This window comes from Pinus tabuliformis, chromosome 3_1, assembly GCF_031772625.1.
Source record: "Pinus tabuliformis cultivar Carrire ecotype Pingquan chromosome 3_1, CPIR1, whole genome shotgun sequence".
In the NCBI taxonomy this organism is placed as follows: Eukaryota; Viridiplantae; Streptophyta; class Pinopsida; order Pinales; family Pinaceae; genus Pinus; species Pinus tabuliformis.
Genome location: NC_142301.1, coordinates 175043084 through 175064617, shown reverse-complemented (window position 1 = coordinate 175064617; position 21534 = coordinate 175043084).

The window sequence follows — 21534 nt, the reverse complement described above, 5'->3', positions numbered from 1 at the left end:
AACTGCCTCCAAGGTGTCTTGTTGATGTGGAAATTCGATTTACTCAATTTCACTAAGGCTAAAGTCAAATTGACCCTTTCTTGATACATTCTTCAACACACCCTCTTAACAAGAAAAGGGTTTTCCACCACCCCTATCCTGCACCCGTGGAATTTATTGTAGCACTACCCCTCACTGTTGTTGTTTCTACTGCAAAAAATACAACTGGGAAGCATAAAAAAAAAACTCTGAATCAACGTTGTCTGCAACTGTCTACTAGTAAAATTATGTTTTTGTTGACTCTGCTACTGAGTCTCTTGCCCTGTTGTCAACACTGATTTGCACTCCTTAGTATCTGACTGACACTGATCCTCCTACTATTGAATATTGTGGGCCCCTGTAACAAGGTAATGATCCATGAGAAACTATTACAATTGCATGCTCTAGCTTTGAGCACCACCTGCAAAGGTAAAATTGTTCTCTCTATTGAATGAGAACTTATGGCCAACAATTAGCCACTTTATGCCTCCTCCAACATCCTATTTCCTTGCACAAATTTTAGCTAATTCAAGCTCTTAAACAATAGGAAAGGTCCCTATTTCCTTGTGCAATTCCCAAGGATTGATCACCTGCCTGCATGCAAAATTATGCACACTCCATTAGTATACAAATAATTTTACACTAGCCTTAGTTTCTTCACTCCAACTAAGGAATTCGAATTCCATGCATGCATGAGCTATTTTGGGTTGATTGATCAGTGAACTGATAGATCTTTAAGTTATACTACTGTCTCACTAAACAAATGATCTTCAACTGACTCTATCGATAGTTAGAGGTCAGTTAACTGGGTACAACTGAAAATAACTACACTAGATTGCTAAAATTTAGCAATCAACACATGCATGACTGAACTCCAAGCTTACTAACTTGAACTTAATGGGATAACTGAGTGACAAGAACCATGTCACACTAGTAAATTGCCTCCAAGTTGTCCTGTTGAAGTGGAAATTCGATTTACTCAATTTGACTAAGGCTAAAGTCAAATTGAGTCTTTCTTGCTATATTTTTCAACAAATATGATATTACCAATATGTCAAACAAGGTGAGGTTTATATGCATTTAAATATTGTCAAATAAATATATAACACACAATAATATTTCACTTGTATAAATCCAACTCAACAATTATCATTGGCCCAATTTCTTAAAATTCTATTAATTTTTGAAATCCAACTCATCAACATAGATTTTTCTTATGAGACACATTTTAGTCCTCAAATTTACTCTAATGTGATTAACACTGCCAATCCCTCCACCTATACTAGAATTAAAATTTAGTGGTGTGCCTCTTTTACTACTAATGTTACTCCCTCCACCTCTACTAGAATTAAAAGTTACTATTGTGCCTCTACTACTACTAATGTTCCACCCTCCACTCGATTGTCCACTACGCTATTCTTAATTTCACTACGAAGCTATGCTTGTGAGCTGTAACAAAAGGATAAATTAAGGGTTACCTTAGTATTCTCAAGATGTGCAGGGGGTGGTAATTTTTTTGGGTTGGCTTCACTGTCCTTGAGTCATACCATGTATGTCACTTGTTTTTCTTGTATTTCCACTATTTCTCAAATAACTAAAACACACCAAGCGCCTCTCCTTCTTGTGGCTCATTATTGTTCTTTTCTTAGTGATTTGATCTATAATCTCCGCAGACAAAAAATCCTACCATAAAATCTCCAATCCATCTGACTAAACATGTCTACTTGCTTATTTCACTTCATTCATTGACTCCTTTGACTCCCTAAACATACCTTCTCCCTCCTATCCACTCCTTAGACTATACCCCACAACCATTCCATGTTCCTTTAACCATTATTTAGTATTATCTCTCACTGTTGAAACTCAAGTTAGTTCATGTGTGTTTTCATCCTCCCCTCCCTATTCTAATTCCTTCTTCACCATATTCTCTCTTTGACAAATTTCCTCCATCTTGTTTGGCCACCACTTCTTGGTCATTCCATCTCTTTCAATGCTCTATGTGCTCTATCGAAATCTTATGCTTCCTCCATGGTATTTTTTCTCCCCTACTTTCTCACTTTTGTTAACCCCATCTTAGGTCAACCCCATGCACAAGGGTTTACTTTTCCAAAGTTTGAAATTAAAAGGGCATATACTCCTCTATTAGGAACATTTTCACCCAAGTCATGATCTCCTTAATTAGTCTTTAGTGGGCTCCCTTCTTGAACTAGTCTTCTATTCTTGAAAAGACTTTATCAACTCCACTACAAACTCAATGAAATATCCTTCTATAGCCATCTTCGCCTAAAAGCCAACAATCCTTGCATCCTCATGATCAAGCCTATATAGCACAAGCAAGATTTGTATATTTCATTAGATCTCTCTTCTCCTTTTCCACACTAGTTTCTTTTTCTCTCCCAATACCTTTAGCCACTTTAATAATGAAACGGGGAACTATACCAAAGTATTTCATAAATATCATGGTTATCATTCATACATCAAGATTGATGACCCTTAATTTATTCTTTCTCAAAATAGTCAATTTTTTGGGACCACTAATCCTCTATGTAGCTTTAGATCAAATCATTAATCATGTTTCTAAAATGCAATACACATGATGAACGGTCTGGAAACATAACTATTTGTTGACTCAATTTCAAACTAGAGACTACATAGGTGTCCAAAAAAAGGAGCTATTATAGTCTAAGCAATGGCATATTAAATCCCTAGGAATGGGAAGGTCTCACCCAAAGCACTATGCCAAGATTAAAAGTTGTATAGGGGTTGTGAAACATGTTTTTCGCAACTAACATTCAACTACATGTGCATAACTTCCTTACTCTATTGCACCATTGAAGTACCTATCTTTGCATCACTCTCATCTATTCACACAATGAACAACAAATCATCATAACTAGTACTCACATCTATTCCAGTGTGAAACACAATAGATCAAAGAGTGTCTATTCATAAGCTTAGTTAAGGAAAAACAATAAAACACATCATCACCATAACAAAGAAGATAATGAAGATGTTAAACAAGGGATGTATTCCATTGATATTTATTATGATCCCATACATTTGCATATATCAAATAGGGTTATACCCATGCAAAACAATTTATGGAAATCATATTCATTCCCGGGCCAAAATCCCTTACAAAAACAGATGGCTATAGTAGCCATTAACTATATTTCATAGGTTAATGGATTGAGTAATAGTAGTCTTTATAATATATATCCTTGTGCCATGTTACTGCTCAATCTAGCAGGGATCCTAGGAGGGGTTCTGTTGTAGCAGCTACAACCACCCTCCAAAATTTTGGCCTGCACCAATTTCGGAGCCACTCTTAAAGAGTTCACTTGATGACTGCACACACTCGGGTTCACTCTGTGAGCTTGCATGAGTCCTTACATCCACCTTGCTTGTTCATTGCATTCAAGTCTCTGCATACTAATGTCTTGGTCATGTTTGCGACCATGTTCTGGTTATGCTTGAAGTCCTCTCTTTGTATGTGCTTATTGTATTTGCTATGAAAGCATTTGTCGCACTCACACACAGAGTCACATTCATTGTTGCGCAAGTGTCATCTCGATCAATGAATGAGCAATCATGAGTGTCGCGCTTGTCGCTTACACCGTCGGTCAGTCTTGTTGAACATATGTGTCTGGATGGTTTGGTTGTTTCATCGTCAAGTCATGCGAGTGTGTGTCGTATGATCACTTATGCATCTTTCGATTGTTCACACACTTAGCCATTTTTTTAAGGTTCTGACGACCTGACTCCCCTCTGACATTCAAACCATCACCCTACCATTGACTCGATCGACTATCAACTAGAACAACGCAGAAGCACCAAGCTAGTCTTTTCAAGATGCGCTGTCCGCAAGGAATCCAATCAGCTCTCGTGTTGGTCTATCAGATAGTCAGGCCTGACAGTCACCCTGGGACTGAATCCCCTCAAAAATTGCACAAAGGCCACTAACCTCACCCGCTCAACTAACTGAGGAAATTGTGCAGATAGGTCGGACAGACACTAAGTGCATGTCCCTGTCTCCCTGAGAAAATTGTGCAATTTTCCTAGTCAGTCATCCCAACAGTCGACCAATTGTTAAACTCAGAAATTGCGCAATGTTCATGAGCAGACCTTCCACTATCCATCAGTCAGCTCAACTCAGAAATTGCGCAGATATGATCAGCAAGCCGACCTCCCGGCCTCAGTGCAGTTTTCCTTGTCAGCATCCCCTGGCAGTAGACTGTCAGTTCCCTCTGGGAATTGCACAGTTTCTGTTGCCAGTATCCTGAACATCCAACTAGAAGTTCCCTCTAGGAATTGCGCAGTAATGGCTGCCAGTGACCTGAGCAACTCCCCAGAAAAAATGCACAATCCCTGCATGTTGACCCTTCATGCAGCCCAACCTATTACTATGGAAAATTGCGCAAATCTGGCTGTCCAGCCCTGCTTCCTGTTCGTTATGAAAAATGCACACATCATGTCTGCCTTGCCTTCCAGCAGCCCGGACTCTTCCTCCCAAAATTTGCGCAATTTTTCCTCACAACCGAGCCAAACCTTGCAGACAGTCACTGTCGACTCTGATCGCCTGTCTCCATCTCTCAGTGACTCTTGCGTAGTTTTCATCAGCAGTTGCTCGGAGCCATCATCCTGCATCACATGCTTGCTATCTCTCTCGGTCACCTGCACTGAAATGATCATGTGTCATGGCAGACTAGGAGGTTTTGGATTTGAAGGTGTCTCGTCATGAATGACGGCAGGTATAGGTACACCAACGAACTTGGCAAGATGACGAATGAGATGAACGAAGAGAGCACATGTAGAATGACAGGTTCAACAACAAAAGAACAAATGAAGCATGTGAAGCGGACGAATGCGACGAACAAGCACCTTCACAAACATATGAGCCTATTAAGTCTTCCAACATTGTTGGGCATGGAATCCCCCCAAGGCATGTTTTGGGGCTCAACGCCCAAGTTTTGACCCGATATTGTTGTAAAGACTCCGCGAATTGCGAGCGCGGAGCGCGAAATGTATGATAAAGTCACACTTGTCCGCCCTAGTCTTGTAATGTAATGTCAACCTACCAATGGTCCGCGGACCATGGGGTTGTATAAATAAAGCGAGACTCTAAGTGTAAAATGGAGTAAGGAAGAAGTAGAGAGAAGAAAGAGTCTAAGTATCTAAGTGTGTCTTTGGGTCGTAGGGTAGGAGAAAGCTCTGCAGCTAAGTGCGTAGAGGCCTAGTAGTCCGCAGCTGAGTGCACGGACCCCTGCAGCTGAGTGTGTAGGGCGAAGTCGAGTCTACAACCAAGAAAAGAATTAATAAAGAGAAGTTTGGTATCATATTTGTGTATTTGTTCTTGGGTTAATGCATGTTTGATATAAATTGCAAATATACTATTTATTTACTCCGCGCACCTCTATGAATGGTTTATATTGTTAAGTATAACTTAAAGCATGCAAGTAGGCTAAGTTAATCAACTAACATTGGAATACTAGTAAGGACTTGGGTAATAACAACGTTCAGCCCCTAATTAGGGCTACGTGAAGGCATCATCTCAAGTTGCGAGGTATGGGAAAGTGTGCGTAGTGACGTGCGCACAGGGTCGAACCACGAAACACTTGAACTCATAAAACATCTCCAGGGTGTGGAAACCTAGTTCTAGCACCCTCCCATACTACTTCGGGTGAGACCTCAGTCCGCGCTCCACAGACTATTGCCGAAAGGGCCAGTAGTACCAGGATTTGTTTGGCTAAATCACCTCTGAACCTGGGTCAGACCCCAATAAGCCAACAAATGCTTTCGTTGCCAAGACCGGGATCTTCATAAGAGATGTCTGATGTAGTGTCACTGGAATCCAATAAAGAAAGAAATTGAAGGGTGGTTGGACAGAAAGATTCGTGAGTTCGCGGCGTAGGAAAACAGTAATTCGTGAGTATCAAAGGAAGAGTGGTTGGAGTGCTAATTATATACGGAAATCCATGAAATATTCTTTGCATCATTCCCCTTTGATTTGTACGAATGGATCGCGAAGCTAGCAGACAGTCAGGGAAGGTGTAGGCTCGACAAACCGATTGTGTGGACTCCAGAGTTGGTACACAGACTGGAAGCATCGGAAGATAAGATCATGTGCGTTGTGGACCATTGGCTCGATAAGATTATAGGAGGGCTTATCACTGAGTTCGCTGTAGATACTTCAGTCAGCGATAGCGAGGCGGAATGATGCTTCCTCAAAGGACCGCGAGATAAGTACGTTAAATCTTTGAACACTTGGATTAAAATGCTACTGTGTGAAAAGCGGGTTATGCGAATAAATTGATGTTTGGGGCTACGCGAAGTGGGAGGATCTACAGAAACGAAGGTAGCACAGGGATAGAAACTATCCCCTTGATTTTACCTCCGCGAGAAAGCGAGGAAGAGCTCGCAAAAGTTTCACCAAGAAGTGCAATCAGTCTGATAAGGCAGCAAATTCCGCGCATACCACCCCCACCTACACCACCACCAATTTCACCTATTCACCCCCATCTTTGCCCACACCACCTCTGCCACAACCACAGTTCAATATGGTGAGGGCAATAAAGTTTTTGGTGTTCAAAGGAGTTGGGAACGAAGATCCGGACCAATTTTGGTTCGTGGTAAAGGTTGTATGGGAAGCGCAAGGAGTCACGGATGACAACATCAAGAAAGCAACGCTGGTCAAAAATTTGCAGGATCATGCACTGACGTGGTACATTAAGCATTCCAACGACAATCCAAACGAAGGGATCGCAGATATCGAAGTTGCGCTAAACAGGGAATTTAGCATGCCAAAATAAAAGACATTCGATTATCGGATTTAAGGAAATCGCGATGCTTCCAGGTGAGACCCCTAGGGAGCTAGATAAGAGACTGAAGGGTATCATTCGTGAAGCCAACACAACCTTGACAGATGGGCAACACCACGCATGGTTTGTAGCGTCGCTAATGCCCCATCTAAGAACCTCGTTGTCATAGCAGAAGCTATCCACTCAGGCTGAAGCTTTGGAGATCGCAATGAGACTGCACGAGACCCCAATACAAGATCCTAACATGGCAGTCCAATAGATCCACGCGCAGTTGAAAAACCGTGTCTTGAGATGCAGGGTTTGAAACAAGACAGGACAACTCGCCCAGAAGCGCGTGAGGAGGTATGGTGCATAAAGTGCAAAGGCCAGGAACATGACAAAGACCATTGTCTAGTATTCGTGAACTACCTCGCGGGAGGAGAGCCAATGTAATTAAGACCAGAGGCACAAGCAGGACCAAGCGCGGCGCCTACATTATGGTGTGTGATTTGTTAGATAGGAGGAAAGCATGCTACAGATAATTGCCACCTATTACAGAAGTATATGAGGACATCCCAACAGTTGTTCTATAATTTCTGCAGGTTAGTAGGCCATGATGAGCATACCTGTAGAAGTTATGAACTAATGATGGATCAGACTCCTACCTACAGAGTTCAGACCGAAACACGAGCCCTCGATCAAAATGTAGGGATGGCACGCACTGGATTTCAGGGGCGCGGATGAGGTCAAGGTGTAATGGGACCAAGAAGGGGTTACAAACCACTGATCTGTTACAATTCCAGAGGGCCAGGACATTATACCTGTGTACAAATCTGACGAGAGCATCATGTTTATATTGTACCCAGTTTGATCATGAGATGGAGGACTGCCCCACATTGATAGCGAGGTTGCGCGATAAAGGAACACTCCAACCTCCCCTGACTCAGAACCTACAAATGATGAGGTCTGAGCCGCGTGAAGAGGACCCGAATGTCAATATCATGCTCTAAAGTGGTATTACAATAGGAGATGACAAAGGTAAGAAGCCGAAAGAGAGTGCTTGGGTTCGCAAGGCTCCAACAAAGGAACCAGAGTTCGATTTGAAGCGCATGAAGGAGACATTCATGGAAGCTAAGAAGAGCTTCATGGAGGCCTCCACTTCAGGTAGTAAAGACAAACTAGAACCGGAGATGGACCCATAAATGCTCACTACCTTTCTAGAGACATGCATGAAGTTGCTGCGCGACAGCAAGGCTGTGAAGGGACTACAAGAACTCATCACTAGATGTGTTGGGTCAGGAGAACCGTGCATAGTCCGGAAGCTTGGGAAGCACACAACATGAACAGGAAGGGAGATGAGATTGACCATGCAAATCGGGGAATATGAAATGGATCAAGTGATTTTGGATCTAGGATCAGATGTGAACATCCTACCAAAGCAAACATGGGAGCGCATGGGCAGGCCTGCACTGCAATGGTCACTGATCCAACTGTGAATGGCGAACCAACAAAAGATCCTACCCATGGGAATATTGCAGCGAATAACAGTAGATATCGAAGGTGCAAGCACGCTTGCAGATTTCGAAGTGATAGAGATTGTTGATGATAGAAATCCCTATCCCGCGCTACTGGGAATAGATTCGGCCACTGACATGAATGGAGAGATAAATCTAAAGAATCGCAAGATGATTTTTGAGAAAAATTCACTACGCATAGTGGTACCTTTAGACCCTATGGAAGGATTGCACTACACAGAGCGAGTGCACGACAACGCTCTAGACTGTATCTACAAGATAACTGCGCAAGAGCAAGACTGGGTGAATCCAACATCAAATCGCAAGATTTCATGGGAGCGTGAAAGCTCTTGCACCTCAGATTCGGACGAGGAAATAGAACGATGGGAGAACCAGTTATGCGAGGTAACCACGCTCAACAGCAACATGATGATAAGATCACTACGCTGCGTGGAAACAGAAGTAAGAGATCTACCTATATATGATGGGTTGAGAAAAGTGGATGATTTCCTGAACAAAATTGAAAGAGAGGTGTCGGAACAGCAGTGGTTCAATGCTCTGAAATGGGTACTGCGCGCTATTTCCGCAAGGTGGTGGGGTCGCATCAAAGAAGTTTTGAGGACTGGCACGAATGCAGAAGGACGATGCTCATGCGGTTTGGAAAGCCTCAGATGCGGATGAAAGCCGAGTATGATGGACGAAACAGCTTGCACGCCCACCTCTCTAGATGCATACAGGAAAATGGTATGCAACCTGCATGAGTGCACACCGTCCTCACGATAAGAAATAGGACCAACAAGTAGGAGTGGGAAAGACGATGGCACGAACGAAGAATTATGATAAGACCAAGCACACTGAAGATTATCTGTGTGGAAACCTTTGACAAAGTATGCGAAGTACTGAACACAGTCCACCATGTGAGATGCACTAACTGGGACCTGCACATACCAGCGATTCTATGGGCTTATAGGACCATGTGCAAAACCCTGACTGCGCAGGCACTTCTGACGTTGAAGTATGAAGCAGATGTTGTAATCCCTATGGAGCATGCAAAGCCTAGCCTGCGCATGGCAGCACTCGTAGATACTACGATTTACGAAGCCTCGAAAGAAGGAATCACACAGCCACAAGAGACAGAACACGTGAGACTTAAGGAAGAAATCCAACAGGGAAACCTTAGACTCCACGAACTGGAAAAAGAAAGGGTACGGTTAAGAGAAAAAAGCACTTTGATGGACGCGAAGGTCAAGAAGCTGGAGGATGAGGTAAAGGAAGTGTTTCTCGCTAAAAACACTAGAATGGTAAGGCAAGGTGCGTATGATCATACTGACAAGTTTGAGAACTATCTTCATGAATTGGTTAGTCTGATACCTTGGCTTGGACTGCATATCGCCAAGCGTAGTGACCATGGTAGTGCATTGCAAATGGTGAAGTGCGCGATGCCGACCACAACAATAGAAGGTGGGGATTCTCCGAGAATCATGATGGAGGATAGGATGGAGCCCCACATAGGTGGTGCGACCACCTAACTAGCAAAGGAAAGGACAGTCTTAATGCTCCAGGCAGTTGGAAGGAAGCACGGGACTATAAACTATTCTGCCTAGGAGCTGCATGATATTGGAGATGCACGCAAAAGCAGAGAGTCACAAGGTTCGCAACCTCACACGGGGGACTGCACTACCACGTGGATTGGCCAAAAAGTGACGTTGAAGTCACTTTTCACGATGGGATGATCGACTTGAGGCCAAATGGAGTGGGCAGCATACATTAAGATGTGATTTATGGGCAAGATTTGGGAAAATCTGTCGCCAAGAAAGCATTAATGAACCGAAATTGGGTGGAACGGCCGACTTCGAATTCAAAAGGCACTATAAAATGCAAAGGGCTGCCTAGAAAACAACACTTGGTCATTTGTGAATTGAGCGATTGAGCATAGCCCTGAGCATTATGAACCGAGCATTGATTGAGCCCCTGAATTCACAAGCGATAGATTATAGCCTAGATACAATGACAGCAACTAAGGATAGTTTGGGAATAGAAGAGGTAACCACCGGTGAGGCCACGTAGGACCTAAATGTGGAGGATGTTCCAGAAGGTGTCGGGGTTGTAGCAGATATCCCCAAATCACCGCGTATGCCAAGACCCAAGAAGGATAAACAAGCAATGGCTCATGTACGCATGTCCCCGAGGAACCCACTACACAACAAACTATCAATGGAAGAGAAGGGGAAAGTTGTCACGATAGAAACAAATGAGGAAGAAGAAGATTTGAAGGCCTTTATCGTTGCAGAGGAAGAAGACGAAGGCATGGAGGAGGATATTCAACCTACATACTCTGCGACAAAATTTTCCGCATATGTCCCCCCGTGAAAAGGGAAGGCCAAAGTGCCCAAGGACCTGGACGAAACCAAGAGTTCACTCCAAACCCCGCTCCTCCCAGACGGCATTGTGTTTGAAGGCATGCACCTGGGCTGCGTGCCAACCATGAAGTTTGAAGATTGGGACCTCGCTGACTGCGAGAAGTTCCCTCACCTAGAGACAGGGAACCTCATGAAGCAAAACACCACGGGGGTGGTGACAACGTTAGAACCACAGAAGTGGCTGCATGGAGTGGAAAAGGCTGGGCTACTGAACCTACTATGGGTGTCGCATTTCCACCGCACCCCAATAGCCATTTTCGTCATCAGGAAGCTGCTCTGCCTGGTGCATGATGGGTATCTATGGCTGGAGGAGCCCATCCCCATCACAGCAGACCTAATTCATCGCATTTCTCGGCTACCATACAAAGGAAAGGACCCCGCGACCATATTGGAAGGGAAGGGTAGTGATTTGGCCCTCACAGAGGCCATGAAGATGAAGTACAAGCTGGAGAAGAAGAAGAGGGGCTATGCCATCTCCAACATCAAGGATAAAGCGGTATGCGTAGCAACCCAAATCCTGGTAGGCAAAGTTATGCAAAAGTGTCGCGCAGATGAGGTACCTGCACCGGTGATCACACTGGCCGAGCAGTGCGTGGAGGGGGTCCAGTTTAACTGGGTTGAATTCCTCTGCACAGAATTCTTGAAGAATTGTCGCGAAGCCCAGGAGTAGGGTAAAACCTTCCACTATGCGTGGTTGTTGCTATCCATAGTGCTCGTAGTGGGGGAACTGCCGGAGGACAGTCAATTCCCCACAATTGACAGAGATTTACCAGAGGCCGCGAAGTATGCTTCGCTCTGGGCCACGAAGGATGCAAAAAGGATATGCAATAGCAAGATCTTCTGGGTGCTCATGGAGATGAACATCCGAATGTGGATCAACCGGAAGCCACGCTTGTCGCCCACGGTGTACAACAATCTGCAGAGTTTTGTAGAATTTAAGGCAGACATGCACAACATCTTTATCAGGGCATGAAAGGACTCGACGTAGCAATGGACAAAGATACCTTTTCTAGCCATTGACGACACCATTTTCACTGTCTTGGAGGCATGGACTCCGGAATGGTGCGCCCCAGATCTTGCAAAACTCGAGAGGGCGGCAGCACAGAAGAAGAAGGACAATGCCAAGTTGGGCGTCACACAGTTGGTCGAGAAAAAGCGGAAGGAAACATCAACAGCTGAGGTACGGGCAACACGGGAAGCAGCACAGAAAGCCGCCGAGCAGAAAGAGGCCGCAGAAGCAATCGCAGCAGCACAGGAAGCATCCGCGAAGGCATGCAAGTTCCAATCAATGCCCTCATAGGGGCAGGATGCAAAGGAAGCAAAAACAACAGAAGGGAGTGCGGACCCAGGGACCACGTCCACATAGTTGAAGCACCCACACACGGAAGAGAGAACAGGAATGAGAAAGAAGGTCAAGGCCTCGAAATTAGCCATTGACCCGATCACCCTAACCGAGGGTGATCTGCATGACATCGGCGAGACAGTGCGCGATGTCACCAATGAGGCTCTTCAGGATTTTATGCAAGAGCACCAAACTGTGTTGGGGGCCCTCAAAGCGCAGTTGCAGGAGTTACAGGTGCGTCCCCCTCAGGTGGGTACCCTTTCAACCCACCTCGCAGCAGGATCCTCGGCAGCAGAGCAGATGTTGCGCACACGGATGGCAAACACAATAGTGTTGCCAAAAGGGGCCCTAGTGACATCGAATGAGGTCGATATATTTTTGGTTAGCATGATGAAAGGCCTTGGCCTTAATCTGGCTACCCTTCCAAGTGAGACACTATATCTATTATAGGATGGGATAACAGCAGAGCTACACGCTAGGGAGAGCCGCGCAATCCAAGTCCTCAGCAAGCAAAAGATAAACATGGAACAACTCAGCTTGCAGCGCGACAAATTGGTGTCAAAAAATCAGCAGTTGGTGCAAGTGGTAGGTGACGCTTGCCACACTGTTTCGGAGCTGGTCATCCTTGCAGATCTACCAACGGAGGTGCGGATCCATAGGCTAGCAGCAGGAGTCCGTGAGGCCAGGGAATAAATGACTAAGGTTCAACTAGAGCTGAATCTTCATATTGTCAAGCTGCGATTAAAGGCGCAGCCATCCACTACCCCAGAAGTCAGAGAACAACGTGCTAGCACTATCACAGCGGGACTGTAGAAAATCGGAGGTGCAGTACGAGAATGTACCAGCATGTTGGTGATGAGCCCCAAAAATGGATAATTATTTGGGCTCATTCAACCTCCTAATTCAACTTAATCCACCATTCTCATTGGTTTATTGCATGTTTTTGATTATTTTTATGTTAATAGAGTGAATTTGGTTAGTCATTATGCCAACAAGTCTAATGGGTGCTTTGTGTAGCCTTTTTGGTCAACTTGGAGACAAAATTGAAGGTCTTAATGAGCACTTGGCAGCCAAATTCGTGGGAGAACAAGCTAGAGGATTTGTAGGAAGGTGTCCCCCTCATTTATGGGCCCTTACCTCGAATTCTCCACCATCAGCTCGGAGTTCAAAGGCCACCAAATCAATGAGCACAAGGGCAGCCAAGCAAGTCAAGTAGGACTGTTGTTAACTACAAGTTTTGGGCAGCCAAGTCCCTAAATTTTAGGAGGACTGTTGGGTCCTCAAATTGTATAAATAAGAGGGCTTAAGACCTCATTTCAGTTAGTCATTTTGGGGAGCTAGTTGGTAGTCAATTTGGTTAGCTAGTTAGTCATTTTGTTAGCCATTAGTTAGCTAGTTTGTAGTTCGATTTTTATGCAATAGATTAGCTTTGCTGTCAGCTCATTTTCAAGTTCTCCTTGTGGACAGTTTTGATGTAACTCTTCATTCTTGATTAATAAAGATGAATCTAGCTTTGCACCAGCTCTAAATCTCTCTTGGGAGGCTGTAGCTCTTGGGGTTGGGCCCATCTCAAGCGCTCAGTACCTCCCTTGTTTATCTGTATGTGTTTGCTGCATTCTTAAAATGAAATCTGCTCTTTAAATCTTGCTTTGTTATTTTGGTTGTTTTTGATGGTTAAAGTAGCTTTTTATGGTTAGAATCGATTGGTAGGAGTTGATCATGCATTTAGATATTTTTGAATGTTCTTACTCACGTGATGTACATGGTTCTCTTTCCAAACAAAGCTGTTGTTTATTCATTTCATTGAAAGTTGGATTAAGTTAGCTAGGACTTGGTTTGTTTGCAAGGATTCATTGATTCGTTTGAATGAGCATTGTGCAGGGCATCTCTATCACCTTCATCACCTCCTCGTTCATCTGAGCCTCGTCCAGATCAGTTCCTCCATCACCAAGTCTGTTTCCTCATCTCCCATCTGCTCTTTTGCCACATAACCCTACCTTCTTGCTTTTCCATTGCTTAAACCTTCGTTGATGCAAGTCAGCCTTCCACATCATCTCACCACTCCATCCATCAGTTCCTGGGTCACTTCAGACCCCCATCCTACCTCCATAACCATCCATGCATCTTCCATCAACCATCCATCCTCAAAAATCCCATTTCAGAACATCCTGTAGAAATCCCTGAATTTCCTGTAGGATCCCCTGCAGACATCCTGTAGAAACCTGTAACCTCGGTTGCCGAGCACCTGAACGTTGTGGACTTCTATGGAATGATTTTTTGGATCCCCTGGAACCTTTCCTAGCCCTCCTGACCTTTCCCAAGCTTTCTCTCCCTTCGCACCACCTCTGCACAGCCAAACCCTAATAAGAAACAAAACCGTAATCATTCCAACCACTTAAGCAAAAATACAAAAACAATGTTCTTTTCAATGAAAGTAGTTTGAGTTCATGCATTTCACATCACTAGAAGTAATGGCATCATTTTTAGAAATTTGCACTCTCACTATTGCATCATAGAGGTTAAACTAGTCAGATTAGGGTTTACTACGGTTTCCATGCTTTGGTTGGCTTTCAGTTCATTTTGCCAAAGTAGATTAATTTCCTTTGAGATAGCCTTCGTCCATCATTTAGAAAGCTTCTTCTGAGAACATATAGAAGTTGGCTTGAGCCCTAGCGGACTTGTGCCAGCTGACCAAGTGACAGCTGCGACAAGAGCTAGTACTTGTGCATACAGCACCGTCGCTTCCAAGTTTGTACGAACTACCGGGTTGATAAAATTAGAGATAGGAAGCCCCAGGAGTTGTAGCATTATTGCTACAATACTGGAGCCCACCATCTTTTTTGCGCCGTTGCCGGGGAAGCGGCAGAGTATTGGTGATTGTTGCTATTCTTCTATTTTCCACTACAATCTTCTTCTAAGTAGTTCATTTCATTTCCATTATGCAATTTCATTTATGCAAAAGTAGATTAGTATTTCCCGCTTTCATAGATTAGCATTTCCCGCTTTCATAGATTAGCATTTCAATTCCGCAATTTCAATTCTGCAAGCGTAGATTAGCATTTCAATTCTGCAAGCGTAGATTAGCATTTCAATTCCGCAAGCGTAGCCTAGAATTTCATTCCTGCAATTTCATTTGAGCAAAATAGATTAGTCCTTTCCTGCTTTCATTTCAATTCCGCATTTTCATTTTAGCAAGATAGTTAGTTGCAGTTCAATCTATTTCAGTTTTGCATGTAGAAGTAGAAAAAAAAAAAAATCAACCAAAAAGATTTCATTTCATGTCTTGTAGGAGTAGAGATAAGTTAGAAAAATGATTGCACAACACCCCCACTGCTTCACACAGCCAAGATTCTCTCTTCTTCGATGGCTGTGATTGAAGAATCCCTGGGTGGACATCAAGACATATCTAAAGAACCTCTAGGGGAGAAGAAGAAGAAAACATTCCTCTGGAGCAAATGGCTACAAGTAGAAATGTTGGGAGCAACATCTTGTCCAAAGATGAATTTGAAAATCAGCTGGAAGATTTCAAGAGTGATATGAGGCAGTTTCTTGCCATGCAACTGGATACCTTGCGGATCCAAAAGAAGCAAGAAGAAGCCAAGAGGGCTTTGGTCATTTTTTGTCCTAGGTGCACTAGAAAGCATCCTAGGAACGAATGTCCATTGTACTCCATAGAAGTGTGTTTTGTCTGTGAAGAATACCATCCTACAGATCAGTGCCCTTCCTTACCCAGATTCAAAGCTGCATATCAGAGAGCCAAAGGAGCCACTGAACCACTCCATGATATGAACCAAAGGAGGCCACATAGACCTAGATCTTATCAGTGGGAACTGCAAGGGACATCCGAGACCTATTATGACCCCTATCAAGCCACTTTCATGCCTTCTTGGGGTCCCCCTGCTCATCCTTCCTGGTTCACACCTCCTCCTTGTTCCTTCACAGATCCATATTACACCCAACCAGCTGCTCATTCATTTCACTCTTATGCTCAGCCACAGCCTCAGTGGAATGCACCTTATCAGGGGTGGAGGCCCCAGTACAACTCTCATCCCACTCATTTTCCTCCACCACCTGCTCATCCACAACCATCGCCTCCTCCTCCACCAAGGCAACCCCAAATGCCTACCCAACCACAATGCCATCCATCTCCATCTCAAACTCACACCTCCACTCATCTACCCCCACCATTTCCAAATCCACACATTGGAGCAGCTCAACCCAATTGCAAAGCTAAGGCACAACATATCCAAATGACTCCTTTTGAGCTCAATGATCTTCACCATAGCTCAAGAAAAGCATTGGAAAAAAGAGATCATCTTGAAAGCATTGAAGGATCACATCCAGAAAAAGAAGATTCAAAAGAGGAGATCAAGGAACCATGGGCTGCACTTGATGAAGAGAAGAGATCAGAATCAGAGATCGAGAGAGTTCCCTCATGGTTACCATCAAATCTTCCATGTATTCAAGAGAAAGATCAGCAAAAAGAGGAAGATGAGAAAGTCATGCTAGAAGGTGACATGAAGAATGATCGAGATCAGAAAAAGGACCAAGGATATCAAAGCTATATTGAGACATGGTTCCAGACAAACACTAAGTTGCAGCAGTACTCTCCTCCTCAGCTATGTTTTGTACTTTCAAAGTCTGATCATTTTGTCTCTGAAATGTGGATAGTTGTCAAAGCATGCATTCCGAGCCTTCACATCATTTTGTCTCTAATCTCGATGTGCACATGGCTCCATTGGAAGTATTCTTATACTTGAAAATGATTTTGTTTTTCAAGTAGGGTAGGGTAGAAAAAAAAAGAAAAAAAAAAAAGAAAAAAAAAAAATGAAAAAAGAGGAAAATAGAAATCTAAGGTGAAAACCTCCTCGGAGGCGCCTTAGATTGGCTCATTGATTGAAAACCTCCATGAGGCGGTCAATGGGTTGGGAAAAAAAGAGAAAAGAGAATAAGATCTTTGGGTGAAAACCTCCCTTGGAGGCGCCCAAGGCAGGCAATTAGGGTGAAAACCTCCATGAGGCGCCCTAGTTGTTTTTTTTTTTTTTAAAGAGAAAAAGAAAAAGAAAAATAAAAGCTAATCTCCATTGAATAATTTCATGTTGCAGCAGTGACATTGCAGGTTGCAAGAAGGACGTTTCATGACAGGAGGAGCACTCAAATCAAGGTCAAAGGAATTTTCTTGCCTTCTACAGGAAGCTCTGTATTTCTACAGGAAACATCCTGTAGAACCTTTGGACGAGCCAAATCCAATTTCAAAAGTGAATCTAATGGTGGGAATCTGTTGATTAGGCCTACAAGCACTTGTGTGTCCATCCCTTGCCTTTCTCCATCATTTTTTTCCACCTCCTTGTGCTTCTCATTGTGCTTCTACAGGAACTTCCTGTAGAAATTGTGGGAAACTAGGCATGCATTTCAAAAAATGGTTTGGCGAACATGGTAGCTTCCTCAAGGGTTCAGAAGTCCTCATGCAATCTTCCAACTCCTCCTCCATCATCTCCATACCTGCATCACAGCCAAAATTCATTTTGTCATACCATGCAAACACATGCAAAGTGCCTTGAAGCAAAAATCCATAGAGCAAAATTTGTTTTTGCCATAACTTGAAAACCATGCATCCATTTGACAAACCGTTTTATGGGGAATTGTACAAGGTTGATGACAACATGCCTGAGCAGTTTCAGCCAATTCCGGTGCACGGTTTCCAAGAAATCAGCCTCCATCACCATCAGCCATTTTTGCGTTTTCTCCATATCCGTGCATCCATTTTAAAACCTGTTTCATGGGGAGATGCACATGGGTGATAGTAGCCTACCCCAGCAGTTTCAGCTGATTCTGAAGCACGGTTTCCGAGAAATCAAGCTCTGAAATCTTCAGCCATTTTCCATTTTTCTCGAAATCCGTGCATCCATTGATCACGATTTTGCTATGGGAGATGCATAATGATGATAGAAACATGCTGAGCAAGTTTTAGATCGATCCGCTTTGCCGTTTGGGAGAAATGGCGAAAACAAGTTCTGGTTTTGTGACCATGCAGCAGCAGCAGCTTGAAGGTGCAGAGTTGAACGTGAAAACAATTGCATGCAGCTCAGATCCGGCCAGAGGACACCTGCACAAGGAAAAGCAATCAAAATCATCAGCCAAGCCTCATGCAATCAAAGGATCCAAGCATGCAGCAGCAGAATCAGAGCATGCAGCAGCAAAAAGCTTCACGGCAACCATTCAACTTCGAGGTATGTGACTGATCTCATTCTTCTATTGCATAAATTTAATTTGAAAACTGCATGAATTGATGGAATGGTGGAATTAAGCCACGGATTAGCAAGGCTCAACTGATTGTCTTCTTTAGAACTCAGCCGGCAGTCACGCAGTGCACGTGGACAGTGGACTCACGTAAAAATTAAAAAAAAAAATAAAAGAAAAAACAGTGATAGAGAGTTTAACTCCAGTGCAGTTGATTAACGGGAAGAGGACATGCAGCTTCACAGCACTGCCGTCTGCATGTGGCCACGTACGCTTGGCCACTGCACTCCTTCACCACAAATCACGCAACAATTAATCAACGCTCAGCTGAAACTCTCACCATTCAACTGCAGTCAACTGAAACCATTTCCAGATCAGTTAACCGATGGTGCTCTACAAGATTTCTGCCTTTTTTTCTCGAGATCTCTACAGTTCCTTAAACAATTCCCGCCTGTCGCACTCTACAGGCGTTTCTACAGGAAGACGTTCTACGGGAAAGTACAGCACTAGAGCAGAAAAGCTTGGATTTTTCTTCGACAAATTGGGAATCCCGAAAGTGGTAGGCTTGAAAAAACACTCTTACATGCATGATACATCTGAAAGGTGGTGAATTAAAACTATTTTTGAAAAAGAAAGTATGAAAGAAATCTGTCTGTGGTTCAAGAATGGTAGTTTTCCTGTGTGATACATGAAATTTTTCAGTTGGTTATGCATCACATTCCCCTCCACAGGTCCTATTAACAAATTTCTCCTGTACAAAAGTTAAAGCACTGTGAGGACTAACATGTGCATGAAGGACGTGAAATTTATGTGGTTGTATGCGTGCTGGGGATGAAAATTAAGCTCTACACTTTGTCTGTGGGAGCCTAATTCCCTTCTGACAGTCGAGTATTTGGGCAGCAAAAGTCTTGAAACGAGGGAATTGTTGTTCATTGATATCAAACAGCTGAGGAATTCTTCCTTGAGTCCAGGGGGAAACTATAAACAACAATTTTGTTTCTGAAAAGAGAATAAGAAAAAGGGAGCACTCTTACCATGCCAGGGGGATTCATGATTCTGCATTATCCATGGTTGTCATGTGAACTTACACTTCCTCCAGCAGTGAGGAAAAAGAAGCAGTGGCCGAGGGAAAGAAAGAAACAGGCCAGAAGACCCCGACCACAGTGCAGAAGAAAGAACAAAAGAGGAAGCATGAGAAAAAGGATGACAAAGAAGAAGGTGACACACCCATCTTGTCAGCAAGAGAAAAGAGGTTGAAGAGCAGAACGGAAAAAGCGGAGGTGGTCCACATCAGCCCAAGTACCTCATCAGCACCTGCAACCAAACCAAAAAGCAAAACCCATGCAGCAAAGCAAGCAAAGGTGGTGACACCCGTGTCTACAGGAAAGCAGAAACAGGCTTCTACAGGAAGCTCGAAAACAGTAAAAGGGTCTTCTACAGGAAGCCCGAAAATCATTGAAAAAGGGGCTTCTACAGGAAGCCCGAAAACTACCAAAACAGGGGCTTCTACAGGAAGCCCGAAATTGGCTAAAACAGGGTCTTCTACAGGAAGCCTTAAAAAGGCGAGACCCAAGGAGAAGAAGGCGGACATCCTAGCTAGGGAGGCAGCAGCTGTGCTGGCCGCCCTAAGTACCTCTCCCAAGCCGAGGGAGAAGTAAAAGAGGGGGCTTCCACTATTTTTTTAAGGCAAGAAAGGGCATGCAGATAAGAATTGGCAGACCCCAAACCACAGTCAAAGAAGCAAATTGTCATTGAGGACACACAAGCTCAACAAAAGAAAGAGTCTCCTTCAAAGAGATCCATCATCTATGAATGAGGAAGCTAAAAGCCTTCACCTAAAGAGAGAAAATCAAGATGATGGACTCAAAGACAGTTCTACAGGAAGCTGAGACAGTTCTACAGGAAGCTACAGGACTTTCTACAGGAAGTTCTGCATTTTTAACAGAAACATCCTGTAGAAGCCTTTGGGCAGGCCAGAATCAATTATGGAGAGGGATTGGAAGCTTGAAGACTGTTGAGGAGGCGTGCAAACACTCTTTTCTTCCATCCTCCACTGGTTTCATATCCTTTCGCCACCATTGCTGCCATCAGATTGAATATACTTGCACACTCATACCAAGGCTGAGAATTCACTAGGAAAAGGAACAGGCAGTGGGAAGAAGCAAAGAAGCATGGTTTCATGACAAAAAAGAGGACATCACTTCAGAAGCTTGGCATGACAGGGAGGCCACCAGGGCCATCAAAGAAGAGGAGATAGATTGGTTGCTCAGAGGATGAGCAACACTTTCAGTAGGGGGGTGATGATGAGCCCCAAAAATGGATAATTATTTGGGCTCATTCAACCTCCTAATTCGACTTAATCCACCATTCTCATTGGTTTATTGCATGTTTTTGATTATTTTTATGTTAATAGAGTGAATTTGGTTAGTCATTATGCCAACAAGTCTAATGGGTGCTTTGTGTAGCCTTTTTGGTCAACTTGGAGACAAAATTGAAGGTCTTAATGAGCACTTGGCAGCCAAATTCGTGGGAGAACAAGCTAGAGGATTTGTAGGAAGGTGTCCCCCTCATTTATGGGCCCTTACCTCGAATTCTCCACCATCAGCCCGGAGTTCAAAGGCCACCAAATCAATGAGCACAAGGGCAGCCAAGCAAGTCAAGTAGGACTGCTGTTAACTACAAGTCTTGGGCAGCCAAGTCCCTAAATTTTAGGAGGACTGTTGGGTCCTCAAATTGTATAAATAAGAGGGCTTAAGACCTCATTTCAGTTAGTCATTTTGGGGAGCTAGTTGGTAGTCAATTTGGTTAGCTAGTTAGTCATTTTGTTAGCCATTAGTTAGCTAGTTTGTAGTTCGATTTTTATGCAATAGATTAGCTTTGCTGTCAGCTCATTTTCAAGTTCTCCTTGTGGACAGTTTTGATGTAACTCTTCATTCTTGATTAATAAAGATGAATCCAGCTTTGCACCAGCTCTAAATCTCTCTTGGGAGGCTGTAGCTCTTGGGGTTGGGCCCATCTCAAGCGCTCAGTACCTCCCTTGTTTATCTGTATGTGTTTGCTGCATTCTTAAAATGAAATCTGCTCTTTAAATCTTGCTTTGTTATTTTGGTTGTTTTTTATGGTTAAAGTAGCTTTTTATGGTTAGAATCGATTGGTAGGAGTTGGTCATGCATTTAGATCTTTTTGAATGTTCTTACTCACGT